This window comes from Planococcus citri, chromosome 3, assembly GCF_950023065.1.
Source record: "Planococcus citri chromosome 3, ihPlaCitr1.1, whole genome shotgun sequence".
Lineage (NCBI taxonomy): Eukaryota > Metazoa > Arthropoda > Insecta > Hemiptera > Pseudococcidae > Planococcus > Planococcus citri.
In genome coordinates, this window is record NC_088679.1 from 2,429,449 (window position 1) to 2,452,324 (window position 22,876).

The following is a 22,876-nucleotide window of genomic DNA, read 5'->3' on the forward strand; positions in this document are numbered from 1 at the left end:
GTGAGTTTTTGAAGGCTCTTTCAATTTGTATGTTTTCAGTTAGTCCGGCATAATATGGAAATAGGAATTATTGCAACCCCCCCCCCCCCCCCCCGATCCTGTGGCACACGTTTTTTTTTTATTGAAGAGGACATCCTCAAAAACACTTTGGAGCAATCTTGTCGAAAAAACATTTGGGCCCACCAACAAAATGGTAGCCATTTTGATTGACAGGTCAGCCAAAATCGCAGATATTGCTTTCCAATCCAACATAGAACTCGCAGGAAATTTTTTCCACTGGACAACACTAGATCGTGAAAAAGTGTGCAAAAATTCGTCACCAGCAAAAATTTCAAGTGCTAAGTACATTTTTCGATTTTTTGTAAATTTTTGAAAATCAAATTTTAGCCAAAAATGAGAGAAAAAAACAAAATTTTTCCAAATTGACACTAGAAACCTGAAATTTGAGAAATACCCTATTTTTGACCTGCCAAATCGATTGGTAACGGTTTTAAAGCGTTTTGAGCAGTTCTGGAGGCTCCAGCGACTTTTCGAAAATTCTTGGTGCCTCCAGTAAATGTTTTGAAACTAGAAATTTCCACAAAACTTCATCAAAACGAAAATTGATTCTGTAAACTAATTTCAACACATTTCGAATTCGACTACAAGCGGTTTCAAGTCGTTTTAAAGCCTCCAGTGACTTTTTGAAAATTACTGGAGCCTCCAGTATATTTTTGTAATTTGAAATTTCCACAAAACTTCATCAAAGCAAAAATATACTGTAAACTGTAATTTCAACACCCTTTGAATTCGATTTAAGGTGGATTTCAAGTCGTTTTGAAGCCTCCAGCAACTTTTTGAAAATTCTTGAAGCCTCCAGTACATTTTTGAAACTTCAAATTTCATGAAAATGTCATCAAATGCTGTTGAAATGCAGAAATTTATTCTGTTAAATGATTTCAATAATCTTTGAATTCGACTTCAAATGGGTTTCAAGTTGTTTTGGAGCCTCCAGCGACTTTGAAAATTCATGGAGCCTCCAGTAGATTTTTGAAAATTCAAATTTCCGCAAAACTTCATCAAATGGAGCCGGCAGTGACTTTTTGGAAATTACTGGAGTCTCCATTTTTTACATGATTTCAAGGTGGATTACAGGTAGTCTCAATCGGTTTTGGAGTCTCCAGTAGTTTTTTAGAAACTTCTGTTTCACAAAAAAATTCAACGAAATCTGTACAAATTAACTTCACCGGGTCTTGACTCCATTTGATGAAACTTTGTAGAAATTTCAAGTTTCAAAAATCCACTGGAGGCTCTAGTAATTTCCAAAAAGTTGCTGGAGGCTCCAGTAATTTCCAAAAAGTTGCCGGAGGCTCCAAAACTACTTGAAATTTACCTGAAGTCGAATTCAAAGAGTATTTAAATTAGTTTACAGAGAAAATTTTCGCATTCCAACAGCATTTGATGAAGTTTTGTGGAGATTTCATTCAAAAATTTGCTGGAGGCTCCAGAACTGCTCAAAACGGTTTGAACCCGTTTTCAATCGATTCGACATGCCCAAAATAGGGTAAAACCATAATTTCAGCTTTCCAGGTGAGTTTGGTAAAATTTTTATTTTTTTTTTTCATTTTTGGCCTGATTTTCAAAAATTTGCCAAAAATCAAAAAATACGCTTGAGCACTTGAAATTTTGGCTTGTGATGAAATTTTGCATGCTCTTTCGATCTAGCTTAATCCAGTTCAACAAATTTCGTGCGAGTCCTATATTGGAAAGCAAAATTTGCGATTTCGGTTTACCTGTCAATCAAATGGCCGCCATTTTGTTGGTATAAGGCCAACTTTTTTTTTTAGTAAAGTTGGTTTAAAATGTTCCTTAGGTTGTCTCATTTCAGAAAAAAGTGGTCCTATTGGGAAATGAGGGGGGTGGGGTATGCAACTACCTATTCTTATTGTCACATGTTGGACTATTCTTGATGAAATCCCCCTTCTCGTAAAAGTCTAAAAAAGTGCGACTTCGATTAAACAGCTTATGGAATATTGGTAGCCTACCTAAACCTCTCAAAACGTGACAAAACCATCCTATCTCCTCCTCTTCGCTCACATCATAGCTTCAAAGACATCTGATTTTTCATTGTCGTTAAAATTCGATTCTCGTGAACGATATTTTACTTTGGTTTCTCATTTTATAGTTACTTACTGCAAACTCGGCGTAAACGTAAAAGGATAAAGAACGAGCAGTTCCATGAACGGTTTAACGTTATATAAAGCTGAAGGGCAGGCGAGGAGAGGCGAGGCGACGCGAAGCTCGTCGAAATATCTTTTATCTCAATTAATGTTCCGACGAATTATGTTTCGAGTCTTAAGCCTCGACGACTTCATTGTTTTTTCGTGGCGGAATTTTATCTTACGAAACGAAAGCCTTGTCTCGGCTTTCGTACAAACCGACTTCTTTCTTTCACAAATCTTAATTTAGTTAAACTCGATAATGGAAATTGCGTTCGACGGCCGGTAGTCGGAATATCCAATCAAACCGGGTACGCGTGTCTCGATTTAAAAAAACAATTCTAATTTCAACTTGTTATTTTCTCTGCATCTCTATTCTTAAAAACTGTTGTACGCGGACAAGTTCGTGTATTGAGAGAATAATTTGTTCGATTATTATACAAACATTTTTACGGTTGTATTCGACTTGGGTTCGGGTATATCTAAGCGGATTTTTCTTAATTAAAAATTATATTTCGAAAATACCGACTATTTTATGGCAATGATGAGGCGGCGTTGCGTATGATAAATTGGCGAAATATGAAAGAAATAATAAGTAAAAAAAAAAAAAATCAACGTGAATATCAATCACGTCGACCATCGCGCCGGTGTTGGTAGAAAATACGAAAATTTAATATAGCCGAATTCAATTTATCATACAGTGGCGTATCGTTCGAGCTTTCTTTTGTTCGAAGCATCGCTTGTTAGTAAATTTAAATGGCATCGGAACGAGGGCTGTAAAGTGTAAATGGGTGAATAATTTTAGAGCTGCATGTACCGAGTGGTGTATGCAGAAAGGTAGGTATAAGTAAGTAACTGAGTATTAGATAATGTAGGACAACAAACTCGTGCTCCTATTCATTATCAGGGTATAATCTGGCGTCTAACATTGTGGCAAGAATCAATTACTGTTGCTAATCTTAATTACGAAGAACCTACCCTGCGCTTTCAAACGATCATTTGTTTTTGACGCGCTTTCGGCGTTTCAGTGTGCGCAATTTTATCAACTCGACTGGATAATTGGCTGAGTGAAAATCTGATTTTCTATGCATAGATGAACTCCTCGCTTCTGAGCCTCCTAGTGTATAGGGTATCTACAGAGTGTCTCATAAGTAACGCAACCCTAATTTTGAGGCACAACTTAGGCAACCTATCTGACACGGCACATTTAACTCCGCTGGCACTGGCGACACTTATCCATACACAGTCGCCAGCATTTGTTACTTTCCTCCTCCCACTAATTGTTGGCTACCTGTAGCATTTTGTTTATCAAGCGGACAAATTTTACTTTTGAACAAAAACATGGCGCGACTCACTTTAGAGCAACGTATTTTTATTTTACGCGAATATTTCTCCACAACATCATTCAAAACTGTAAAAGAAGGTTTCAGAGCACAGTTTACAGATGTTGATGAGCCAGCTAACTCGACTATGCGGAGGTTAGTGAATAAATTCAACGGTATTGGAGATGTTCAAGATGTGCAAAGAAGTGGAAGGAGAAAATCTGCAACAACGGATGAGGCCGTTGAACAAGTTCATGATGCTGTTGCATCCAAGCTGATGGAGGCCATTTCCAACATTTACTTTGATGTTTCGATGTATTTAAATGATTTTAGTAGAATTAGAATTGCGTTTTTAAAAATGGGTTGCGTTACTTATGACACACCCTGTACGTTAAAAGCACGTGAAATTTTGTCTATACATATTATTATAAAGCCTATAAGATGTGTGAATGCGAAAACGATGTCGTGTGCGTTTTACAAAAAGAAAATACATGTTTGTAACGAGTAGGTACCTAATAATGCTTTTGTCGATGCCATAAATGAATTTTTTACATTCCTATTTTTTACAACTTCTTGGGATAGATACCTGAATACACGAGCAATATAACCGAAATTTATTGCCAAAGTTTATTGCAGATTTTGATAGATCAAAGTTGAAAACTGATTGATTCTTTCGAGTTAAAAAGTTATCCAAGCTTCAGAACCAATTTTTGATCTGCCTGAGATGATTTTCTGATTTTTGGTGAATTTTTAAGAATGACAGAAATAACTCACTGACATCAAATTTTTTTAACGACAGTGAATCTAGAGATAAAAATTGGTATCTATTCTTTGGACTTTTCAAATCGATGCAATCATTTTCGAACCCACCTGACGCTTCCAGCATGAAAGTTACCTTTCTTCAGTCCACTTTGATTGGTTCAGAAAGGTCTTATAATGAATTTCAGCCAGTTTTATTTATACCTACTAGAAATATATTATACTTAGTCTAAGTAATTAATTTACACGAGTAATACCTCATCGCAATAGAAAATGAAAAACTGAACTCCTAATTACTTACTTGTGAGATCCTATGAATTTAACTAATAACCCAACAACCCCCCTCCCCACCTTCCCACCCTCACCATTCACGCATGTTTCAAAATGCATTTTTTCTTCAGGGGATTTCCAGTGATTTTTTTTCAGTCTGATTTAGACTATAAGTAAATTTTTTGGTGGTGATTCTTTTTAATTTATGTACCTAGTTCAGAATTTTGCGATGATTTAAAATAAACCTTCTCGTGGTAATTCCAAGTGACTGACGTTTTTTCGCGATGAATTTCAAAATTAGTAATTTTTCTTAGTAATTTCAAGTGATTTTTTTGGTGACGATTTCAAACGAATTTTTTTGTAGGTACATACCTAAATAATTTTGAATTAACTTTTGTTGAGTGCTGGTGATTTAAAATTTAATTTCATTGCACTCAGTTTAGAATTTTTTCGTGATGATTTTGAATGAATATAGGTACCTGCCAAATACTTGATTCCAAATGAATGTTTCTGCGAATGATTTTAAATGACATTTCATGGTGATTTCGAATGAATTTTTTGGGTGGCAATTCAGAAAAAATTTTAAAATATGGGATCAGAAATCATAGTTTTTAAAAAAATGGAAATTTTCTCAAAGAAGACCATTGCAGCTAGTGTTCCCAAATAGACACCAGATTCAGACTCAGAGACTTGAAATTATTAGGAAAACACGTTGTACTCGGTTTTACTGGGTATTTTTTTTATTTTTGTTGAAAATTAGAAAAATCCAAAAAATTTAAAAACGTTTAGGTAGGTTTACGATTTTTTTTTTTTTGAGAAAAAACTTTTGATTGCGAATTGAGTGGAAATTTCAAATAAAAGGTTTTTATAATTCCAGGGCCAGATTTCCTTCACAGTAGGTATGTAGTTATGTACTCCTTTCTGCTGTTTAAAATGACTCATTTTGAAATGGAAAATTGAGCCAAAATGAGGTCACTGCGCATGAAAATGTCTTCAAACTGTGCCTCGCTTCTTCGTATCATATTTTCAATACTTTTTCATGCAATTTTTGCCAAATTTCACTGAAATTTCATCAATAATATTTATCAATTTTAATAGTTTTTTAACACTTGTTTTCAACACTTTATTCTCATGTAAATTTTGTTGTAACTTCGTCATTTTTTTTTTTGTTGTTGATAATTTTCATCAATTTTCAAAGTTTTAATGTTTTTTGTGTGTTTTGTATAATTTTAAGATACCTATTTAAATGTTTTTTTCAATGCAATTTTTTTAAAATTTTTCTGAAATATCATTTTTTTATCAAGTAAGATTTCATTGATTTTAATATTTTTTCAGGTACGTGTTTTGTCATCATTTTGACATGTTTTTATCCTATTCTATTCGACCCTCCGGGCTCAGTTTCGTTTTAAAAGCTGAAAAATGCCAAATCGATCATCTTGAGAGCAGGAACATTTACTATGGAAAATTCCCCCTTCCTCCCAACCAAAAAAAAAGTCGTCAGATTTTTACCAAATTCACCAGAAACCTTCATTTTGAGTTGAAAATTACTCGGGAAAAATTTTAGCATCGCGGAAGCTCCTGGAGGGAAGAAGTAGGCTCTGAAAGAGAAAACATTTTCCATAAATTGTGGTTGTTTCGCTCCTAAACTTATCCAACCTGTTTTGGAAACAACAACTCGAGTCCTTAATGAAAATATTTCAGATTTGCGTCGATCCATAGTATGCTATTTCCTCCAATATCCAAGACATCTTTTAGGGTTCTACTGAGTGGTTGAAAATTTTCAAATCGCTTATTATTGAATAAATTCGTGCTTTGAAAATATTTTCATTGCAAAATTTTCGCATTGATATGCTAAAATATTGAAAGATATCATTACAAAAGCTAGGGAAATATTTTGGAACCCAATGATGCCAATTTTTTAATAATTTTTGCCGATTGAAAAAAGTTGAAAAAAATTCATAAATTTTTGGCAATTTTTATCGGATTTTTTAGCAATAATGAGCAAAAAATTGGTATCACTCTGTTCCAAAATTTTTCCCATGATATCTTTCAATATTTCGACGTGATTAATGCGAAATATCTGCGAAGAAAAAATTTTCAAAATACAAATTACCTAATCCAAAAATAATAAACGATTTACCTACAAATTTTCAAACGCTCAATAAAACCCCAAAAGTGGTTATGGATTTTGACGGAAATTTCATTTGGAATTGAGCCATTTTTCCCAATGAAACAAGTTGGGTATAGTGACAGCAGTGAAGAAACTACGATCTTTTCGAAAATGTCTCCTCCTTGAGAGCCCATTTCTCCCCTCTATAGGCACCTCCGACGCTAAAAAATGTTTTGAGCTGCTTTCACCTCAGAATAAAATTCTCTGCTGAATTTGGTCAAAATCCGTCGACTTTTTTTCTCGTAATCGACCCTAATACTTAATTGCCTTTTTCAAAAATTTGTCACAAATTGAAATATGACTTTGGAACTTGAAATTTTGGATCCTCGGATTTTTGAGCATGCTTGTTCGATCAAATCTGATTGTGTCAGTTCAAATAGTCCTTTCATTACTTAGAAGCGCCCAGAAGAAAAGCTGTGAAATTTGAAAAACCATGAAAACTCTCAATTTCCAGTTTCAAGTTTTTGAAGTTGATGGTTGAGCAGGGATTGTACTCGGTTAGTTTCTAACAAGGGAACCTCTGGAGGTGTCATACTCCGATTTGAACGGGACCGCGATTTTCGCAAAGAGCATAGTATAAATCCCCCAAAACCAAATTTTCAGATGCTCAACTTAATTTTTCAATTTTTGGCGAATTTTTGAAAATTCAAAATTGACTGTTTTGGGCGGTTTATGCTGTTTTTTTTAAAAAGTACGTACTTGATCAATAAAAATGGTCAAAATAAGTCCCAACACTAATATTAATTACCCAAATCCAAATTTCACCATTTCCAACCATTCTGGAGCCTCCAGCGCGATTTTTCAATTTCTCCAGAATTTTGAATTTGCTCCAGAAGGCGTGAATATGAAGTTGGGCAGCTAAAAATCGAGTTGTGTGTTATACTCTCCCTGTTTAACGAATTTATCCGCATTTGAGCCGATTTTGAGAGTGACACCTCAAAAATGGTTTTTTGACCAGCTTTTTTCAAAAAATTAAAAAATCAAAAGTTTCCCGTTTGTGTGGAAATTTTTGAAATTCACGTAAATCGCTGTATTTTGTCCAAAACTAACCCCCCAAATCTAAATTTCACAATTTCCATCCATTCTGGAGCCTCCAGCGCGATTTTTCAATTTCTCCAGAATTTTGAATTTGCTCTAGATGGCGTGAATATCAAGTTAGGCAGCTAAAAATCGAGTTGTATATTACACTCGACCTGTTTAACGAGTTTATCCACATTTGAACCGATTCTGAGAGTGACACCTCAAAAGTGGTTTTTTGACCAGCTTTTTTCAAAATTAAAAAATCCTAAAAATCGAAAGATAACCGTTTGTGAGGAAATTTTTGAAATTCACGCAAATCACTGTTTTTCTTCAAGAACTAACCCCTCCCCCCCTCTGAGCGCAAATTCTACCATTTCCAGCCGTTTTGGAACGAGAGTGACACCTCAAAAATCCACTTTTGAGGTGTCACTCTCAAAATCGGCTCAAATGTAGATAAACTCGTTAAACAGGTCGAGTGTAATATACAACTCGATTTTTAGCTGCCTAACTTCATATTCACGCCTTCTGGAGCAAATTCAAAGTTCTGGAGAAATTGGAAAATCTCGCTGGAGGCTCCAGAATGGCTGGAAGTTGTGAAATTTTGATTTGGGTAATTAATATTAATTTTGGGACTCATTTTGACCATTTTTATTGATCAAGTACGTACTTTTTAAAAAAAAAAAAAAACATAAATTGCCAAAAACAGTCAATTTTGAATTTTCAAAAATTCGCCAAAAATCGAAAAATGAACTTGGGCAGCTGAAAATTTGGTTTTGGGGGTTTTAGACTATGCTCTTTCCGAAAATCGCGGTCTCGTTCAAATCGGAGTGTGACACCTCAAGAGGTTCACTTGTGAGTTTAAACAATGTTTTCGTTATTTAGGGAGAAAAAGTGCTATGTACTTTTGCTCTCGCTTCTGATTTTTCCCTCATAACGAAAAATATAATTATTCAACCAGGGAGTACTAGTGATTTTCGACGATTTTCACCATTTTCTTAGATTCTCTACTCCCAAACACGGATTTACACGCATTCAAAACATGATCAATTTCTCTACTGTCAACTTCTCATTTGATGAAATAGAGATGGTACAAATTTTAAATCCAAAAATGTCACATCTACAAGGTCTTCCATCAACCATTCAAACCGTTCGTAAAAGAGATTCCTGAACAGCTGCCTAACCAGATACCAGTATTTCGTATGCAGTTTGAAATCGCCTTTAATATTCCAAGAAACGTTCTGAATACGAAAGTTGTAGCACACAGAAAACTTTAAAAAATTGTGGATAGACACCTAAAAGAAAAAATCGCTGACAATAGCCTTATTTAAATGAACTCGAAAACTCCATTTCACAATACCTGATCAACGAGTATCCTCGAATCCAATTCCATTCTATTTTCAATAAATTTTAAATTATCGCCCAAAAATTGATCTGCCACGAATAATATAATTGCATAAAAAAGGGAGTATATTTTCATCGCTCTTCGTTTTTGCTCGTAAACATGTGCGTATGTTTATTCAGACCATACGATAATTTCGAGCACCTCTTTCCCAATAATATAAGCTACTTCACACGAGCAGTAAAATTTAAAGGTCTGTGTTTTGAAAACAGGTCATCTGTAATGGTCATTTCTATAGTCGAGTTGAACATTGCGGTTGCCTGCAGCCTCAACTACACATACGTAAGTCTACCTACACACAAAGGTATAGGTATAGGTTTTCCTCATAGGTGCAGAGAGAAAGAACACTCGTCGTCGTTGTGCCGTCTGGCCAAATAAGTCACAAAGTAAATAATTCATCACGATTTGGATGTTATTTAAATTAAAAGGGGCTTTTGGTTGTATACTCATAGAGTGGTAAACGCTCGACTGCGAGCTAATTAAATTGTAAATTTTAGATTTTCCACCGTTTTACTCGCCGTAAAGATATTATCTTGGTCGCATAATTTCACATGCCTCATGCCCCAGACAACAAATGGCACAGCGCCGGTGTCTCGTTTATACCCAATGTTACACGCTAATTTATCGAGATGAAAATCTCTTCCAAAAAAAAAAGGAGGCATGAAAAATTACACTAGATAAACACGTTTGCAAAAAAAAAAACAAAAAGATAAAAAATGATCTTCGGCCTATCGAGTTTTATAAGCAAGAGTATAGGTACGAGCGATGTGTCAAATCAACGTCGTTTTCGCCATATTTTCCTAGGTAAATGGTGATAGTTTGAAGTTCTGACACATTTTATAAATTCTTCGCTGGTTTCCCCGAACTACATCGTATAATAAAAGAGGCAAAGGGCGTTGTAAATTTGTCACGTTGTATGTTTCGATGATGCAAACTTTGGTACATGTGACAAAAAAAAACACTCGTTTGGCATTTTTTCCTTTGTGAGATTCGAATAAGAAATTCTCCCAGTTCCATATCGTGTATGTGATCGAATTCGTTTAAATATTCGTACGTAAGCTCATCTTCGATATAGATACGTAAATGAAATACTTGGAAAATTGCTGCACGACGATAGGTGTAGGTACGTATACGATGATGTTGATTTATATAAAATGTGCGAAATGTGTCGACAAACGCGGCTGAAAATTTGATAGAACGCGGCGTCGAAGACGGAAGGGATCGTTAATAAATCACGGTTTAATTTGACATCGCCGAAACAATGTCAAAAAAGATATTAACATTAACAACCATATAAAATGGAAACCGCGTGTTCGGTAATTCCGCCAGCAGCGTTTTTCAGACCTGTTAAAATATTCAAACAACGGCGCCGAAATTCGTCCAAGAGGCGATAAAATATACGCGAAATTATAATTAACGTCGTAAACACGTCATCTAAAACATCTACTTATTATGGTCTCCATAAAAAGCGAAAAATTTTTCGAAAAAAAATTATCAACTTACCACCTTCTCGTAATACAAATCTGATGTCCGGTTCCCCTAACGTGAACCTGAATAACAGCACAAAGAAGCAAAGAAAACCCAAAAAATTTCCCACCACAAGATCGACGAAGACGCGTAAAGATAAATTATAAAAATAAAAAAATCACGTATGTAAAAAATACGAACACGAAGAAGACGAAACGAAAATCATACGAAGGACGAATGGTAGGAAAATACTATGGTATTGCATGGAAAAGACCACGGTACGGTGAGTCGTACTGATACTGAAAAAGAAAAATAAATTCAGCTCGGTGGAAAAGACGTTATAACTAGGTCGGCGTGGTGTGGCGTGGCGTGGTGTAGGTGTCAGCTAGAACGGTGTTACTGCGCCTGCAAACGTCTCGTTACACTTCCCTTTGGTACCCGCCAAACTTGAAACCTTACGAATTGCGAAACGTTAAACAGCATCAGCCGATTCCTTTATTGTATCTGTCTCTTCATCTAGCTCTTTAGTTATTTTATACGCGAAATTTAACTCGTCGACCAGCGACGGAGACACACGCAGAGAGTGTGATTTTATCTTTTGCCCAAAGGCTCGACTGGGCTGGGTAAGTGGGTAGGTACAATTAGGGGTGGTAATTCTATATACAACGACCGAAATCAGACGATGGGCACCGATAATTGACGACGAGACGAACGAAAATTTAATTGTTTAAGGGGGTGGTTTGCGCATTCGTTTTCGTTCTGCATCCTCATCGTTAATTGCCTCGACTGCTGGGTTCATTTTTATATCGAAAGACAGTCTCGTTTAATTTGAATAAACTAATATTCGGATACGAATTATTACGTCGTCGTGATATTTACCAGCAACGTGTAATGGGGTATTTTTCGAAAGGGAATGTCTTTATCGGATTATTTTTCTTCATTCGTGGACTAGCTCTCTAAATTTGAAACAGTCAATTTCACTGCTTAGCAGTCACGACATTTTGCCTTTTTAAAGCAGTAGTTTTTTTTTACTGCAAAACAGTGAAAAATTACTGAATTGGTCAGTCAAAATGATTTTTTACTGACCAATTCAGTAATTTTTCACTGTTTTGCAGTAAAAAAAAACTACTGCTTTAAAAAGGTAAAATGTCGTGACTGCTAAGCAGTGAAATTGACTGTTTCAAATTTAGAGAGAGTGGCGTATTTATAATCAATGAATTTATAAGACACCCGCATTAGGGTGATCCTTATTTTTGAAGTTAGGATTTTTTCCGCTCTCACCCCCTAAAGTGGCGACCTCGGGTGAGAAAATAATTCCCTATTTTTTATTTTTTCCATTTTCGAAAAATTCGGGCTGCGGTGGGCCCCTCAATTTTCCAAAATTTGAAAAAAAATAGCCTATAATTCAAAGAAAAATTTTTGAAATTTCAAAATTTTGAGTTCCATTATGTCTAGAAGGTCCTTTTTGAGTAAAAAAGCCTCTCATGGCGATTTTAGCCCCCTCCCATGAAAACCAAGCTGACCCCCCCAAGATTGGCTGAAATTTGTATACATATTATGTGAGATGTCCTAAAATTGGTTGCTTTTGGTCTTTCCTCCTTCCAACCCCACAAAGTGGTGTCCTTTGGTGAGAAAATAATTCCCTATTTTTTATTTTTTCCATTTTCGAAAAATTCGGGCTGCGGTGGGCCCCTCAATTTTCCAAAATTTGAAAAAAAATAGCCTATAATTCAAAGAAAAATTTTTGAAATTTCAAAATTTTGAGTTCCATTATGTCTAGAAGGTCCTTTTTGAGTAAAAAAGCCTCTCATGGCGATTTTAGCCCCCTCCCATGAAAACCAAGCTGACCCCACCAGAATAGCTGAAATTTGTGTTTTTGCTTTTCTGGGCACCATGAGAGGCTTTTTTACTCAAAAAGGACCTTCTAGACATAATGGAACTCAAAATTTTGAAATTTCAAAAATTTTTCTTTGAATTAGGTTTTTTTTAATTTTGGAAAATTGAGGGGCCCACCACAGCTCAAATTTACACCAGGGGTATTCTGCGCATCCACGTTGTGCGGGGTGGTAACATGTTGCTGTTCGATGGACTCAGAATCGATAAACATGGCTAAAGCAGAATTCCCCAGTTGGTGGAACATTAGGGAGGAGTGGCAAGTCGAAGGCCAAGCCTCTACATGAATACGGACTACAAACAAGAATGCATAAGAGCTGCAGAACACCAACAACTCACTCGTTCCAGCCCCAGGAAGCGCAAGAGCTTCAGGGTGAGTAGGCGAATAATAGCGCTTAAAAACTGGCAAATTCGACAAAGGGAGTAAACCCCAACAGAAAATCATGGTGGAAGGCAACGGGAAACCAACACCATTATATTTCCCTAGAATTATATAGACATCAATTTAGCAACGGCCCTAAGTCTTCATCAGGCTGATCCTCATCCGCCAAGGCAGCTGGATAGGGTGCTAAGAATAAGCGGAGTCAAAACAAGGTGAACAACATCAACGTCACAACCTGGAATGTAAGAACTTTGTATAAAATTGGACAACTTGCTAATGTAATTAAAGAAGCCAGGAGATTGCAAATCGACGTACTTATTAGGAATAAGCGAAACCCGACGGACTGGAAATGGTAGAAATCGGGTAGATAAAGACTATGAAATGATCAACACTGGGAAAGACACACACGAACAAGGTGTGGATATATTAATATACACTATAATCAGCGATAAAATCAGTGCCATAATTCCAAAATCAGAGAGGATACTACTCGTGAGATGGAGGTCAAGCCAAAACCAATTGTTTTAATTAAAGTTTATGCGCCAACAGCGGAAAGCAGTACAGTGGAAATCAACAGCTAAACTGCTTTCAACAACCATTGAACGATGAGTATGGATCAGAGGAAGAGAATTATGCGATGCTACGTATGGACCATTCTGAAGTATTCTTGCAAAACATGGACCATGAGTGCAGAATGTGAGAATAAAGTATCCGCTTTTGAGATGTGGTGCTATCAAAGACTACTACAGATCTCATGGAAGGACTTCATTACCAACAAAAAAGTATTTGCAAGAAGTTGGCCTTACTTACAAAATGGTGGCCATTTTGATTGACAGGTCAGCCGAAATTGCAGATTTTGCGTTTCAACACAGGACTTGCATGAAATTTTTCAAACCTTACAAAGGTAGATTAAAATTTGGGATATACCCTATTTTTGACATCCAAATCAATTGGAAACGGTTTCAACTCGTTTTGAGCAGTTCTGGAGCCTCCAGCAGATTTTTGAAACTCGAAATTCCCACAAAATTCCAGCAAATTAGAGTTTGTTGTAAAGCTGCAATTTATTCTAAAAACAAATTTCAATACGCTACGAAGTACTGCAGGTGAATTTCAAGTCGTTTTGGAGCCTTCAGCGACTTTTCGAAAATTCCTGAAGCCTCCACAAGATTTTTGAAACTTTAAATTTTTACGAAATATCACCAAATGGAGATTAAAAGCTGAAATTTACTCTACACTCTAAGTTTAACCCCCTCTGAAGACGACTTCAGGTGGGTTCAAGTCATTTTAGAGCCTCCAGTGACTTTTTTGAAAATTACTGGAGCCTCCAGTAGATTTTTGATACTTGAAATTCCCACAACATTAATTTATCAAATGGAGTTGGCAAGCTGAAAATTACTGCGCAGACTACATGGTGGTTTCAAATGGTTTTAAAGCTTCCAGCTACTTTTAGGAAATTTCAATTTTCCAAAAAAACGCCATGCAACCTTTCAAAAAGTCGCTGGGGGCTCCGAAGCGACTTGAAATCCACCTGCAGTAAACTTCGTAGCGTATTGAAATTAGTTTGCAGAATGAATTTCGACTCTCCATCTCAGTTTGATGAAATTTTGTAAAAATTTAAAGTTTCAAAAATCTATTGGAGGCTGCAGTAATTTTCAAAAAAGTCACTGGAGGCTCTAAAATGACTTGAACCCACCTGAAGTCGTCTTCAGAGGGTGTAGAGTAAATTTCAGCTTTCCATCTCCATTTAATGAATTTTTTTTAAAATTTAAAGTTTCAAAAATCTACTGGAGGCTCCAGTAATTTTCAAAAAAGTAGTTGGAGGCTCTAAAATAACTCAAAACCACCTGAAGTCGTCTTCAGAGGGGGTTAAAATTGGAGTGTAGAGTAAATTTCAGCTTTCCATCCCCATTTGGTGAAGTTTTGTTGAAATTTCAAGTTCAAAAACCTTCTGGAGACTTCAGGAATTTTCAAAAAGTCGCTGAAGGCTCCAAAACGACTTGAAATTCACCTGCAGTACTTCGTAGCGTATTGAAATTATTTTTTAGAATAAATTTCAGCTTTACAACTCTAATTTGATGGAATTTTGTGGGAATTTCGAGTTTCAAAAATCTGCTGGAGGCTCCAGAACTGCTCAAAACGGGTTGAAACTGTTTCCAATCGATTTGGCATGTCGAAAATAGGGCCTATCCCAAATTTCAGCTTTCTTGGTCAATTTGGTAAAATTTTGATTTTTTTCCTCATTTTTGGCCTAAATGGGATTTTCAAAAATTCACCAAAAATCGAAAAACGCACTTAAGCACTTGAAATTTCGACAGGTGATAAATTTTCGCATGATCTTTCAATCTACCTTTGTAAGGTTTGAAAAATTTCGTGCAAGTCCTATGTTCAAACGCAAAATCTGCAAGTTCGGCTGACCTGTCAATCAAAATGGCCACCATTTTGTAAGTGAGGCCAACTTTTTTTTGGCAAGTTTGCCTTAAAATGTACCTTAGGATGTCCACTTTAAGAAAAAAGTTGTTCCGTAGGATCGGAGTGGAGGGGGGGTGCAATTACTCCTATTGTCATATGCCGGAATATAGCGAGTCGTTCGCGATTCATTCGAATAGTTTTCGGTGAATTATTCACGAACGAATTGTACACTATATTTTATATAAGTGCATCATTTGCGAACGAGTCGATTGGTTTGATCAATTTTTGGTGAATCATTCACGAACGAATTGATCCGTATGAGAGACTGGTTCGAGTCTATTTCGACTCATTTGAGTAATTTTTGGTGAATCGATCACGAATTCAATTGATTTATTTGCGAGTTGATTTGAATCATTTGTAGCAAATTGTACAGCAAATGCCTTAAAAATAATTATAAGCGAGTCGCCTGCGGGTCGCTAGCGAGTCGTTCGCGAATCCGGCGAATTATTCACGAACGATTTGTATATGATTTCGTGAAAAAAATTTCAGATTTTTGAAATTCGGAATAATGACTATATGTAAAAAGTTTACATCACTGCATTCCAAAATATTTCATTGGTGTCAGATACAATATGTTTCTTCCATGTTTTGGCATAACTAATGTGAAATATTTGACAAGATTTTTTTTTTCAACACAAATTTTCCCAAAATGAAGTAATTTGCAAACTTTTAACAGCTCAGTAGAACCTTAAAAGAGCCTAAGAAGTCTTGAAATTTGATGGAATTGGCCTAGGTGGACGCAGAATCATAAATATGGGTTGAATTTTTTTTCCCCCGAAGTAATTTGGTACAAAAAAGCAACTGTTTTTTGGTCATTTTGAAAGTTTGGCCAACATTTTTTTATGCAATTTTGGCAAAGATACAAAACTTTTTAGAAACTTTGACCAAAAAAAAGATGGATTTTCCACAATTTTGGCAAAAATACACTGAACTTTTTCAATTGTACCCAAGAACTTCCCGAAAGAAGATCTGAGAACGCCAAATTAGCACTCCGTTCCAGTTCCCATTCCCATTCCCGTTCTTGTTCCCGTTCTCATTCTCGCAATTTTAATGTTCCTGTTCTTGAGTAAGAACGTTCTTCAAGCGGATTTGTGTGGTTTGTTCTTTGTTCTTTGAAGGAAAGGGTACCCCCGGATAAGATAGGCAAAATGCCCTTAACCTCAGATTTCGATAAAACTCACAGGGTATGTTTAGTACCCCCAAAAAATAATTTTGGGCCCATAACCCGCTCCCCACCCCACCCCCCTCAGGCAGGGGGGCCAAAAAACGCGTTTTTCAGGGGAAAAATTCTGCATCAGCGAGTAATTTAGATAAATTTATTCTGTAAACGAATATAGTTAGAGGATACATGGGGGTACCTCCCTGAATTTTTTCAGAATTTTTCATCGCATGGGGGGAGAAGGAGGGACAAAAGAAAACTTTAAATCGACATTACTCCGGAACGAAAAAACATACCAAAACGATTTTTTCGTCAAATATGTATTTTTAGGTCTACTTTCTATAGAAATAATCACCCGGCCATTTGGAGTGGTGGGTCAAGCTCAAAAGTTCAAAAAACTCTCAAAAAACCACGTTTTTTACGTTTTTCTCCAAAAATATGGACAAATGGCCGAAATCGAAGAGAACCAAGTTGTTCAGCGTGAAATTTTACCTCAGAATCTGTAATTGAAAATTCATTTATACCGCGCGATCGTACGGTAAAACTACACGCGCAGAAGTATTTTTGCTCATATGTATGTATCAAGGTAGCTGAAAGGGTATTCCTGAGTAAAATAGGTGAAATGCCCCTGTCCTCAGATTTCTGAAACTTTGATGAAACATCGTTGGGTACCTTTCAAAAAAATGTTGGAGCCAAAAAAATTCCCCCACCCCACTTCCCTTGCTCACAATAGCGAAAAAACGTTTTTTTTTTTGGGGGGGGGGAGGGATCATGCCTCAACGAGTTTTGAAAAAAAATCTGTATTCACTCAAAATATGTACTTGAAGAAGAAATGATTCTAGCAACTTAAATTTTTTCAAAAATTGTTGGCTCCCAAGGGGGAAGATATTGACAAAAGAAAATTTTGAAGCTGCCGTATCTTCAAACCTAATTCAAACACATGAATTTTTTTCAGGAACATATCAGCATGAGTACTATAATTGGTATTTTTTTTCAAATTTTCCCCCCAGGTGGGCCATCTTCAAAAACTCAAAAAACACTCAAAATTGTGTTTCTTGGGTCACGGCACCACAAAAAAAAGCGATCTGTAATTTTGCCTTCTGGCCTCCAAAAACAATAGAAAACCAACCAACTTCTTGAAACTCCAATTTTGGGGCCATAGGCACCCCCTCTCACAAATTTTGGCGCGAAAGTAGATTGACAATATGGGTATCGTTATCATATGAATCGAACTCGCTGAACACGAATATGAAATTTTATTTGCAGTTGGATCCTTCTAACGGTCACATTGGGGAAAGGGGTTGCCCAAAAATTAGATTTTTTGTGAAAAATGCTTCATTATAGCGCAATTAACGCCATGCAAGTTCTTAATCAAGATTTTCTTGAATCACAAGTATTTTTCAAGTACATAGTATCTAACTCAAAACTATCAGAAAGGTTTCTTTTTGGTGTCGACCATTAAATTTTTATGTGAGTTACCTACCAAGTACATCGAAAACACAATAAGTATACCTACCTAGTAGATAGGTGGATCACGAAATAATGGGGAAAATACTGTGAATTTTTATCAATTACAGCAAAAACCGTCATTTTGAGTTGAAAGTTGCACAGAAAAATTCTAGCTCTAGAAGTGCCCCTAAAAGGAAAACATGGGCCCTCAAAGTTGGGGGTATTTTCAAAAAAACCGTGTTTTTTCACTGAAGCCCCTGTACCCAATTTGTTTTATGACGACCCAGTCTCAAATGAAATTATTTGAGATTCTGCGTCCATTCTATGCTATTGTTTTTAATTTGTTATTGCTGATTTCGAAAAATTACCCACAATTTAGGAATTTTTTGCAATTTTTCTCGATTTTTTGAAACCTAAAATATTGGCGTCACTACGTCCCAAAATATTTCCTCAGTTTCAGAAATATATCTTTCAATGTTTTTTCTTCATTATAGCGAAACATTTGCGAAGAAAATATTTTCAAAACCAACTATTATTACCCCCCCCCCCAAAAAAACGATTTGGAAATTTTCAATCACTCACTAGAACTCTAAAAGTGCACTTAGATTTTGACGGCAATCGCATAGATCGACGCAGAATCTCAAATATGTATGTACTTTCGTCTTTCATCATACTGTCTCCTCTATATATTTTGAGTGAATTTAAAACTTTTTTTTTTTCATAACTCGTTGAAGCATGATCCTTCCCCCCCCAAAAAAAAACGTTTTTTCGCTATTGTGAGCAAGGGAAGTGGGGTGGGGGAATTTTTTTGGCTCCAACATTTTTTTGAAAGGTACCCAACGATGTTTCATCAAAGTTTCAGAAATCTGAGGACAGGGGCATTTCACCTATTTTACTCAGGAATACCCTTTCAGCTACCTTGATACATACATATGAGCAAAAATACTTCTGCGCGTGTAGTTTTACCGTACGATCGCGCGGTATAAATGAATTTTCAATTACAGATTCTGAGGTAAAATTTCACGCTGAACAACTTGGTTCTCTTCGATTTCGGCCATTTGTCCATATTTTTGGAGAAAAACGTAAAAAACGTGGTTTTTTGAGAGTTTTTTGAACTTTTGAGCTTGACCCACCACTCCAAATGGCCGGGTGATTATTTCTATAGAAAGTAGACCTAAAAATACATATTTGACGAAAAAATCGTTTTGGTATGTTTTTTCGTTCCGGAGTAATGTCGATTTAAAGTTTTCTTTTGTCCCTCCTTCTCCCCCCATGCGATGAAAAATTCTGAAAAAATTCAGGGAGGTACCCCCATGTATCCTCTAACTATATTCGTTTACAGAATAAATTTATCTAAATTACTCGCTGATGCAGAATTTTTCCCCTGAAAAACGCGTTTTTTGGCCCCCCTTTCTGAGGGGGGTGGGGTGGGGAGCGGGTTATGGGCCCAAAATTATTTTTTGGGGGTACTTAACATACCCTGTGAGTTTTATCGAAATCTGAGGTTAAGGGCATTTTGCCTATCTTATCCGGGGGTACCCTTTCAAAAATCGCGTTCTTCAGGCGTTCCCGTTCCTGTTTTCGTTCGTTCTCACAGCACTGCTTCTAAGAGAGCCAGAATTCTTACCTTCCATTGTTGGAAGTTATTCCTGTCAAACTAGTTGATAATATTATTTTGAAAACTCGTCTTGGCCAAATTCCATCCTCAAATTAGAAAACGACATTTAAAAAAAAAAACTTCACATACCTACTTAATCAGGGATGAAAAGCCTTAAAATGAAACTTCAGCTTTTGGATTTTAGCTTGAAATTTCAAAATTAGAACTTTTAGCTTTAGCTTTCAGCTATCTCGATTTTTACGGCTTGCTTAAGCTGAACTTTCGGCTTCCAATGGCTTTCCCTTAATATGTATTTTCAATTTAACAGCTTTCAGCTATATTTCATTAAGCTTTTTTGGCTTTGAGCTTTTGACTTTAAACTTTTAGCTGAAACTTCATCATTTTACAAAAAGAAGGAGGGTCATTATGGGCATTTTCGTGCCCCTCGCTACTTCGAGACTTGAATGACCTCTTCTTATAGGGGATGGTCCCTAGTATTAATATTAGGCGGTATTTTCCCAGAAAAGCCCATAGGGGGGGCTGTGGGGTGGCCCCAAGTCGAAAATTTCAAAAATTTTTAGAACCACTGCTCGAAAATGTAAAAAATTAAAAGTAGCGAATATATGTTGCTTTAAGGGTAGGCAATGCAGAACGTAACGCTTTTTTCATTTTTGACCTTTTTGGGGGTTGTGGTGGGGGTATTTCTATTTTTGAAAATTTTGAAACCCCCTTTTTTGACCCTTCCCGTCGAGCCCCGCTAATGCCCTTTTCATGGTTTATTGCTACTAGTAGTAAGTTCAATTGATATCATTTGCAACCCCCTCACCAACTTGGCTCATATCGAAAAATTCAATTTTTGACTTTTTTTTGAGGTCCATATTTTGGGAAACCATGAAAAGCTATCGAGGTCCGGTTTGCGGCAAATATGTTGAATTTTACTTCTTAATCGACTGGCATGCTTGAATTTTTATTTCAAGTCAATTTTTGACCTCATTGTTGCAGATCACTTTTGGGGGTGGCGAACTTTGAGAACCCCTGAAAAAAGTTGTAAAGTGAATTTTTTCAAACTTTGAGCTGAAATGGTCTTAAATACATGTGTTTAACCAATATAATATGCGAATGCGATATTTTAATACAATTTAGTCATTTTGGGTGATTTTATCAAAAAAAGTAGTGTTTTAACAACAGGCATAGCTTTCCGGCAAAAGTTAAGCTACATGTATTCGTGGTAGTCCAGTCATTAAAGACATTTTTGCAGGAAAAATTAATATCAAACCGATCTTTCGCAGATATTGTTCACAGAGGTCCCCTCAACAACCTACTAAAAGTCCTGGCCCCTACGGGGTCCGGAACCCCCTCAAAGGGGGTGGAACCTCGCCCGAAATCAGTTTTTCGCCATTTTCTCTCCCGCATTGCATTTTAGCGAAAAATATGTGGCTAGATAAAAGAATCTATGTCGAATTTCCGATGTAATGATGTATCAACTTCCCTTGTATGTTCAAAAGGGGCGAAACTGCAACCATTCAAATGAAGGGGTTCTCTGAAAAATACATAAAGGCTATAGCCGCTATAGGCTCCTAAGAGGGGTGAAATGGTCATCGAAATCGTTCGAGTTGATATTAGCATGGGAGGTAGGTACCATTGAGAAACTTCCGCGTGGAAAGTTTCAGATCCACACCCCCTCCCCTTTTTGGAGAGCCCCCCTTTTCTGAAACTTCAATAACACTTTTCTCAGCCCCATTCCAACCGATTTTGAAAATTTTTCAGTATGTTATGTATATCCTTATTAGGTATCCCCACAAAAATTTTTAACCCCCTCCCCTCATATTTACCATTCAGGTGTAAAAATGTGTCATAGGGAGGGTTGGGAGTAAAATTGGTATTTTAGGGAAAAAAACTAAGAATTAATGAGTAGGGTATAGTTTTCTTATGATTCGATACCACTGAGCACGAATATGACGTCAGATTTTTTGCTACACTCATCTAGCCCTCTACAGAACACTTGGCCGCCTCAATTTTTATTTTTATTATTGTGAAAAAGCATAATATTAGTTGAAATACGCCATTTTGAAGGGTAAATATAAGGGGAGGGGGTTGAAAATTTTTGTGGGGATACCTAATAAGGATATACATAACATACTGAAAAATTTTCAAAATCGGTTGGAATGGGGCTGAGAAAAGTGTTATTGAAATTTCAGAACTTTTGTCGGAAAAGCTATGCCTGTTGTTAAAACACTACTTTTTTTGATAAAATCACCCAAAATGACTAAATTGTATTAAAATATCGCATTCGCATATTATATTGGTTAAACACATGTATTTAAGACCATTTCAGCTCAAAGTTTGAAAAAATTCACTTTACAACTTTTTTCAGGGGTTCTCAAAGTTCGCCACCCCCAAAAGTGATCTGCAACAATGAGGTCAAAAATTGACTTGAAATAAAAATTCAAGCATGCCAGTCGATTAAGAAGTAAAATTCAACATATTTGCCGCAAACCGGACCTCGATAGCTTTTCATGGTTTCCCAAAATATGGACCTCAAAAAAAAGTCAAAAATTGAATTTTTCGATATGAGCCAAGTTGGTGAGGGGGTTGCAAATGATATCAATTGAACTTACTACTAGTAGCAATAAACCATGAAAAGGGCATTAGCGGGGCTCGACGGGAAGGGTCAAAAAAGGGGGTTTCAAAATTTTCAAAAATAGAAATACCCCCACCACAACCCCCAAAAAGGTCAAAAATGAAAAAAGCGTTATGTTCTGCATTGCCTACCCTTAAAGCAACATATATTCGCTACTTTTAATTTTTTACATTTTCGAGCAGTGGTTCTAAAAATTTTTGAAATTTTCGACTTGGGGCCACCCCACAGCCCCCCCTATGGGCTTTTCTGGGAAAATACCGCCTAATATTAATACTAGGGACCATCCCCTATAAGAAGAGGCCATTCAAGTCTCGAAGTAGCGAGGGGCACGAAAATGCCCATAATGACCCTCCTTCTTTCAAAATTTGTGATAGTGTAAAACATTTCTTCATTTCATTAAATCGCATTAAAATAAAATTGAATGAAATTTTTTTCATTTTTTTGTTTATTCTGAATTTAGAGAATTTAATTCTGCAAAAAAGCCTTTGAAAGAGCCAAAAAAAATGAAACTTTTGGCTTGGAAAAAATGAAACTTGCAAACTTTTAGATTTTGGCTCAGTGCAAAAATCTGCCTGGCTTTTAGCTTTCGGCTTTAAGCTGTCGGCCAACTTTTCATCCCTGCACATCTCAAAACTCAACAACTCCGCGCCGCTACCATGTAATAAAACTCAAAGAAAAGAC

General features: G+C 36.3%; 1 protein-coding gene across 2 annotated transcripts in view; it reads right to left on the bottom strand.

Annotated features, from left to right (window-relative positions):
* Positions 1-11,097, bottom strand: part of LOC135839758 (uncharacterized) — a 112,606-nt gene extending 101,509 nt beyond the window's left edge. The window contains exon 1 of one of the 2 annotated variants that reach the window (XM_065355949.1): positions 10,642-11,097. The gene's annotated coding sequence lies outside the window, so the exon portion shown is untranslated. The remainder of the gene's footprint in view (positions 1-10,641) is intronic. The other variant, XM_065355947.1, reaches the window with a different exon arrangement.
* Between the last annotated feature and the right edge of the window lie 11,779 nt (positions 11,098-22,876).